Source organism: Fukomys damarensis, unplaced genomic scaffold (genome assembly GCF_012274545.1).
Source record: "Fukomys damarensis isolate Sample0158 unplaced genomic scaffold, DMR_v1.0_HiC HiC_scaffold_8, whole genome shotgun sequence".
NCBI classification, from domain to species: Eukaryota; Metazoa; Chordata; class Mammalia; order Rodentia; family Bathyergidae; genus Fukomys; species Fukomys damarensis.
The window spans coordinates 15,874,906-15,881,938 of NW_022900920.1; the positions used below are offsets into that span (position 1 = coordinate 15,874,906).

General features: G+C 43.5%; 1 protein-coding gene across 3 annotated transcripts in view; it reads right to left on the reverse strand.

Moving 5' to 3' along the window:
* Positions 1-7,033, reverse strand: part of Tacc2 (transforming acidic coiled-coil containing protein 2) — a 186,859-nt gene that overhangs the window by 74,729 nt on the left and 105,097 nt on the right. The gene's annotated exons all lie outside the window — the stretch shown is intronic.

The following is a 7,033-nucleotide window of genomic DNA, read 5'->3' on the forward strand; positions in this document are numbered from 1 at the left end:
CCCACCCCCACCGCCCCCATTGTGTGGCTTTGAGATGCAAATACTGTACGCTTTGGAGTGGGAAGCCAGGGGCCCCAGGAAGTAGAGGTGTTGTGATTTGGGCAGCTGACCACTGGGAGGGGTGAGGTGTGGGGGGGTGTCTCCTTCGGCGGGTACATCCCTCCAGGAAGAAGGAAATGGTCTCTTCCGTCCCAGAGCCTGGGCGGTTGGAGGAGCAGGTTAACAGACTACAGTAGAAGCCAGGCCTGCCCACCTCTAGCTCCACAACCACCCCAGGCTCCGAAGGTGCTAAGGTGTGTCCCACGGGTAGGCTCCTGGTTTACCTCCTGCCACACAGGCAGCCAAGGCCTCCAAGGATGCCACCTTTGTTCTCCCAAATTCTGAAGGGGTTGGGGCAAGCTGGGAAGAAAGAGACACGTGACAGGCTATAGGCGCTGGGTCTGCAACACCATCTTTTGGCCACCAGTGTTTTCCACACAGACAAACCCTACACACACCTTCACCCTAAATAAACAGGAAGGCCAGGCAAGCTGCACTGCCCAAGTCAGCCTGCAAATGCATAGGCTTATCTCCCATTCTAAGCACAGACCTGCTTGCAACCCAAACACATCCACTACAGGGAAGTAGCCCACCTCTGGCTCTGAAACTCTCAACACTTGAGTTCTGAGGCCTTCTCGCTGGGGGCAATCAGAGGATTCATCTCCTTAGGGGCTCAGGAAGTTTGGGGGCACACTTGGGGACTAGATCCTCCCTCCTGTTCTGCATTCAGCACAACCTCTTTCTGAGCTCCAAGAATAAATTCACAACTGAATTCAAACGGAAGTTCCCATGGATAAATTGAAGACTTTCATATCTTCTATTTCTTTACCCATGGGCAGTTGGCCTAAAATGTATCTAAATTGTGGCGAAAAGAAAAATCAAATCAAAAAAAGCTGCTCAAAGCATTTAAAAGTTTCCTTCAATACACTGAATGTGTCCTAAAACTGGCCAAGGATGTTTGGATGGTATCTTACTTTCTCATTGCTGAGACACAATATTGAACACCCAAAATTTAAATAAGTTTTATTTTGGCCCATGTTTCAGTCCAAGGTCTGCTGGCTTCAAGACTGCACATGGCAGGGGACATAGCACAGGAAAAGAAGCTCACGTCATGGAGGCCAGGAAGCAGCCCCAAAGGGAGGAGCCAGGGAGGCCGCTCTACCCTTGCTAGTCCCAGCCCAATGACTTGCTTCCTCCAACCGCGTCCCATTTGCTAACATCACTTTTAGCTGCAGTGCCCCCAAGACTCAATCGCCTTTCAAAAGCCCTATTGGTGCATGAAGCCTTGGAGGGACACTCATATATGAACTCTAACAGATGAGCACATCTGGGATCACCACTTGCAATGCTAGGATAGTCTAGAGCTTTGTGGGGGCTGACTTTCCTCTATTCATATTTAGTATCAGTGTCAAACAAAATACCAGACTATCAAAATTATTTTCCAGGACTTACCGACATGAAATTTTCCAGAAACATTAAGAAGGTTTACTCCTGCATTTATATGAAAATAGGTAATGACTATGTCAATCTCACAGGGAGAGTAACTGTCAGGACGTGGCATGATGAAACCTACTCTGGAAGACACCTCCTAGGAAGGTATCGCTCACTGTCAAGGGCTTGGTGTCATTTGGTGGCAAACTATGCATCCTATCACCATTCTTAGAACCTGCAGGTTCATTTCTGTGTCAGGAAACAGCCCTCTCTCAAAAACGATAATCTAGACTGTTCATATTTTCATGAATGTGACCTCTTCCCTGGGCACCTAGGGAATGGCTTTGAGCCACTCTTGGCACTAGGAAAATACATGGGAGGAGAAAAAAGAAGAACTATAATTAGACCTTGTCTCCTGGCTTTTGTTTTTTGTGTAATATGCAAAATCACAGATCTGTCAAAGTGTTCTTACTCCTTAGTAGATAGGAGTTTTGCTGCAAAAATGAGAGTGTTTCGAAATGAGACCAGAGTTCAGGGCCAGGGATTTAGCTCAGCGGTTTGTTGGCCTGTTCAATCCCCGGTACCAAAAAAAAAAAGAGATGAGACCAGAGTTCAAATCCTAATTTCTCCCTTCTTAGCTGAGTGGCCTTGATTTAAGTGCTTAATAATACTGAGCCTCTACTTCCTCAGGTGGCAAAGGAGAAAGTATAAGGTAACCTAAGTTTAATGCTAAAAGGAAATAAAGTATCATTAAAGTCAAAGGCTTTTTACTTAGAATCCCAACAACCAAAAATTTATTTCATAGTGACATGTTACTTAATGAGAAGCTGACATCATCTCACCAATTAAAAACATGGCCAAGAACCAGGGCAGAAACAAACAGAATGTGGGCACCTTTGAGGTCAGTCAGTGCAACTAAAACCAATATAACTAGAAATATGATGGAAACATATTTACAAGTTTGTGTGATTTCTTCTATAAAAAGAGCCTCCCAGAACCTCAATTACAAGTCTTTGATGCCAACTTTACACACAGTTTAAAATAAACTTGGTTATTTAGCCTTCAGAAAATTCAAAGCAGCTGGGTGTAGTGGTGCATGCCTATAATCCCAGCACTTGAGAGGCCGAGGCAGGAGGATATAAATTTGAGGCGAGCCTTGGCTATACAGTGATTAAGGCCAGCCTGAACTGCATAGTGAGACCCTGTCTTAGGAAGAAGGAAGGAAAGCAAGTGAGCAAAGCAGAAGAAAATGAGGAAGAAAAGGCATGTGCTATGATACGAATGCTCACGGTCCCCCTCTGATTCACCTTTTGAAGCCCTGTTCCCCAGTGGAATGGTATTTGCAATCAGGGCCTTTGGGAGGAGACCAGGCATTAGATAAGGCCACGAAGGTCCCCCAGGATGGAGCCCCCACTTGGGCCAGGCCTGGCCAGGGCTGAGGCCTAGCCCAGAGTCCACACAGGCTATTCTTTGCCCTCAGCTTCCCACAGCTGGCTTCTCCTTCCTTCTCATCCCACTCTGCACCCTAAATCCACTCTGGCTGCTCTGTAAGGGCCATGTTCCAGAACAGCATGTTCTCTTCAGATCACACCAGTGGTGCCCACCACTTCTAAGCCCAGCCCTAATGAGACCCTGACCTCAATCGGCCTTCTACAGGCTTTTGGAATGTAGTATACGGTCTAGGGTCCTGAAGGCATGCCACAGCCACACGGATGGGCTCCACCACAACTTGTCTGTATAATATTCCAAGACACTTTAGGGACCTGGATAAATCAAAGAATAAAGCATCATTTCTAAAATATTTACCCTCCAATATACAACAGTTCATCTATTCTATGCCTCGGCCACCTGGACATGGAGATTCAGATGGGTTCACTCTCATGTTGCTTACTGGCACATACCAGAAAGATCTGCAAGTCTGACAAATCCCTGTAACCAAAAGATAAACCTGTGGTGCAGGCTCTTGGATCCCACAAAAGTGCAAGGGTCTGAGATATAGTTAAGAAGGACCAGTCATTTGAAACACCTTTGATGTCCAAAGAAAAACAAACTTAAATAACCCCACCTTGGCCTCCAATTTTAGGGCAGGCTCCAGGGCCATAGCAGCAAGACTCTAGGAGCACTACAGTGGCCTCCTGAGCTGCTAATTAGCCCAAGCACAAGCTAAAGCCATGAATGGTGTCCATGTATAGCCAGAGTCCCATACATACTCACTGAAGATGACTTGGGGCATGGCGAAAGTCTTCAATCTTACAATGAAGAGAGAAAGGTAACAGGGTGAGCTCCTTTATTTCTGCTGAATGTGTATTTTCTGTATCTCTTACACACCAGCATTACATCTCACATTCACGCTAGGGAATGTCAGTGGTTTTTCTGGGCTAAACACAAGCTCAGACAAAACTCATGTTTTGCAGAAGGTTTTCTCATTCTCTCCTTGAAAAGAGCTGATCTGTCTATGCCTCTCTTACCACCTGCTCCACATTCACACACGGGACCTTTCAAAGTTTTCTGCAGGCATGAACAGCTCCAAGGCTACCATTGAAGGAGAAAGCATCTATTTAATTCACCTAGATAGAAGCTCAAGGTTCAGGAATTTACTCTTATACCCGGGGAAGGTAATCCAAAATGTGCAAGGAAAGGCATCAGTAAAAAGAGATGAGACTCACTTTTATTTTAAAACTGAAAATCTCTGATACAATCTTTGATAGCTATAAGAAGGAAGGGAGGGAAGGAAGAGGCAAAGAAGGAAGGCAAGAATTCTGGCTGACCTTGAAAATCCCAGAGCTGTGCAAAAAGTTAAAGAAGTGTGGAGAAATCATATCTCATTTGAAAAAGAAATCAGTTACACAAATTCCATACATGCCTTTTAACAAGATTCTCATAAATCCTCCTTTTCCTACCAAATTAATTCAGCTCCCTGGAGATGGAAATGGTAGGCAACACTATTTGCGATAACTTTTACAAAATATACCCTACCTAATGTCAAAAGGATGTCAGCTTTCTACCCAAAGGGGCTAAAGGAAAAGTGAGTAGAAAAGGTAGATGAAAGCTGGAGGCTGCTTGACAAGAATCTACCTAAGCCCTCATTGGCCCAGGCAGCCAATCTGGTTTGAAGTTTCCCAGCAGCCAAAGAAAAAGAGGCAATAATGATGATCAATTCCATGATCTATAAAATCCAGCAGATTAAACAAAAACAAAACAAGATCACTGCAAGGGTGAGCAACTTTTCCTGTGACTGACTTTCTTAACACGTTCTCCTCTGTAGGTCTTCTGCCAGGAACTGTACATATGCAATGGATGTCTCCAACAATGTCCTTCCACTAATTCAGTGTTCGATTTTATGCCGCCACTTCAGCAAGTGAATCGGGAGCTACCAGTAATCAGCAACATCAGAAAACTACAAAGCTCCTGGGGAGTGTATGTGTAGCTGCCCCAGCCTGCATTCAGAAGCCCCCACCATTTATGTCTCCATGGTAACAAGGTTACACATAGGAAAGGGATGGGCAGCTTTAAGGAGTATGTTTGTCAACAAAACCTCTAATAGACTTGGTCATCCTTCAAATACTCCTCTTGGCTTCACGGGTCTTTCCAATCAGTCTCTTTGTTTTTGTTTTTGCAGTACTGGAAATTTAACTCAGGGCCTTCACATTCAGCTACATCCCTGGCCCTAAGTTACAAAGTTCCCCAGTCTGGGCTAGAACCTCATAATCCTCCTGCTTCGGCCTCCCAAGAGTGCTGGAATTAAAGGCATGCACCACCACACCCTACACCCAATCAGACATGCTGGTTGTCAGAACACACATAAAGGCAAAGCCACGTGCTGCTCCTGCCTTGCAAAATGCAAGGTCCTATTATAGTTTTTCACACCAGAGAAACTACTTGGTATTTACACATGTGACTTATTTATTTCACTTAGGAGTATATCCTCAATATGTATTCATTTTCCTATGAAAAACTATAATGGTACATAAGATCCTAATGATATAATTGACAATGTGAAATAGGAAGAAAAGGGCTAAAGATGTAGGGGAAGTGGGAAGGGTAGGGGAAAGGCAATAAGGGAAAAGAAAAAAAAAACATGAGAAAATGAAAAAATGGAAATAAAGTGTTTGTAAATGGGGAAGGGAGGAGGTGGTGAAGGGAGGGCAGGGATAAGGGGAAAAATTGAGAACCAAGACCTGTCATGTAAAGGTACAAGATCCCAATGATGAATGTAACTGTACTGTATACCTAAAATGTACCAATAAACTCAATGAGAAAAACAAAGTCCAAGGTCCTGAGTTCAATCGCTGTACCAAAAAAAAAAAAAAAAAAAAAAAGCAAAGCCAGCAGGTCCTGGCAACCCATATCTTTAATCTCAGCACTCTGGGAGTCTGAGCCAGGAAGACGGTGAGTTCTAGCCCAACCTGGGCAACTTAGCAAAACCATGTTTCAAAATAAAAAATAAAGAAGGGCTGGGAATGTAACTCAGTATGAAGGCCTTGGGTTCAATCTTCAGTACCACTAAAAAAAAAAAAAAAGGCAAAACTGCAAGCCTGGTAGAAAATGCAAGATGTCACAAAATCAATGAAAGTGATCCTGATGAATTGCTTGGGAAACCTACCCGGAGACAATGAAAAGCAGTGCTTGGCAGAGTCAGACCTGTGAGCAACTGAAGACACCAGGGTAATTTTGGAAGATGGCTTCAAAAGAAGGGACACGAACATGGAAGTACAGAGAGACGTTCACAAATGTTTATAGAAAAGTGCCTTTGCATGAGCCGCAAAAGTGAAGTGTGAAATACAGAAAGCATTACCCTGAAACTTCAGCAGAAAAATGTGGCCCAAATTTCTGTTCACTCTAAGTATTAACATATGGTTATCATTAAAGTCTGCATTTTTTTACACATAAAATAATCTCCTTGATTTTCATTTCTTCTTTTAAATTGAAGTCTCAAACATTTTTCCCAGCTACTAACCATTAAAACTTTGATTCATTGAGTGGATACATTTTGAGTGCTAAACAATTTTCTTACAATTTTGCCAGACTAACTAATATTACAAATTGGCTTAAAATCATAGGCACACAGTGCCTGCTTGGTAAGCGGGAGATCCCGAGTTCGATCCCTGGTAACAACAACAACAACATAAAAAAAAAATCAGCTGGGCGTGGTGGCGCACGCCTATAATCCCAGCACTCGGGAGGCTGAGGCAGGAGGATTGAGTGAATTCAAAACCAGCCTGGGCTACATAGTGAATTCCAGGTCAGTCTCAACTACATAGTAAGACCCTGACTCAAAAAAAAAAAAAATCATAGACATAGCAAACAGGGTGGCCCAGGCAGGCATTTGGCCACCAGAGTTCAGGCTGTGACTTAGAAATAGTTTCATCCTGAATCTAAAATGAGAGAACCAATGGACTCACCTCTGCCAGGTAATTGCTTCTGTCTAGAATTAAAAATATAACCAGTATATGGGGATTTAGCTCAGTGGTTCTGCCACCTGACTTGCAAGCATAGGGACCTGAGTTCGATCCCCAGGACCAAAAAAAAAAAAAAAAAAAAAAAAAAAAAAAAAAAAAAAAAA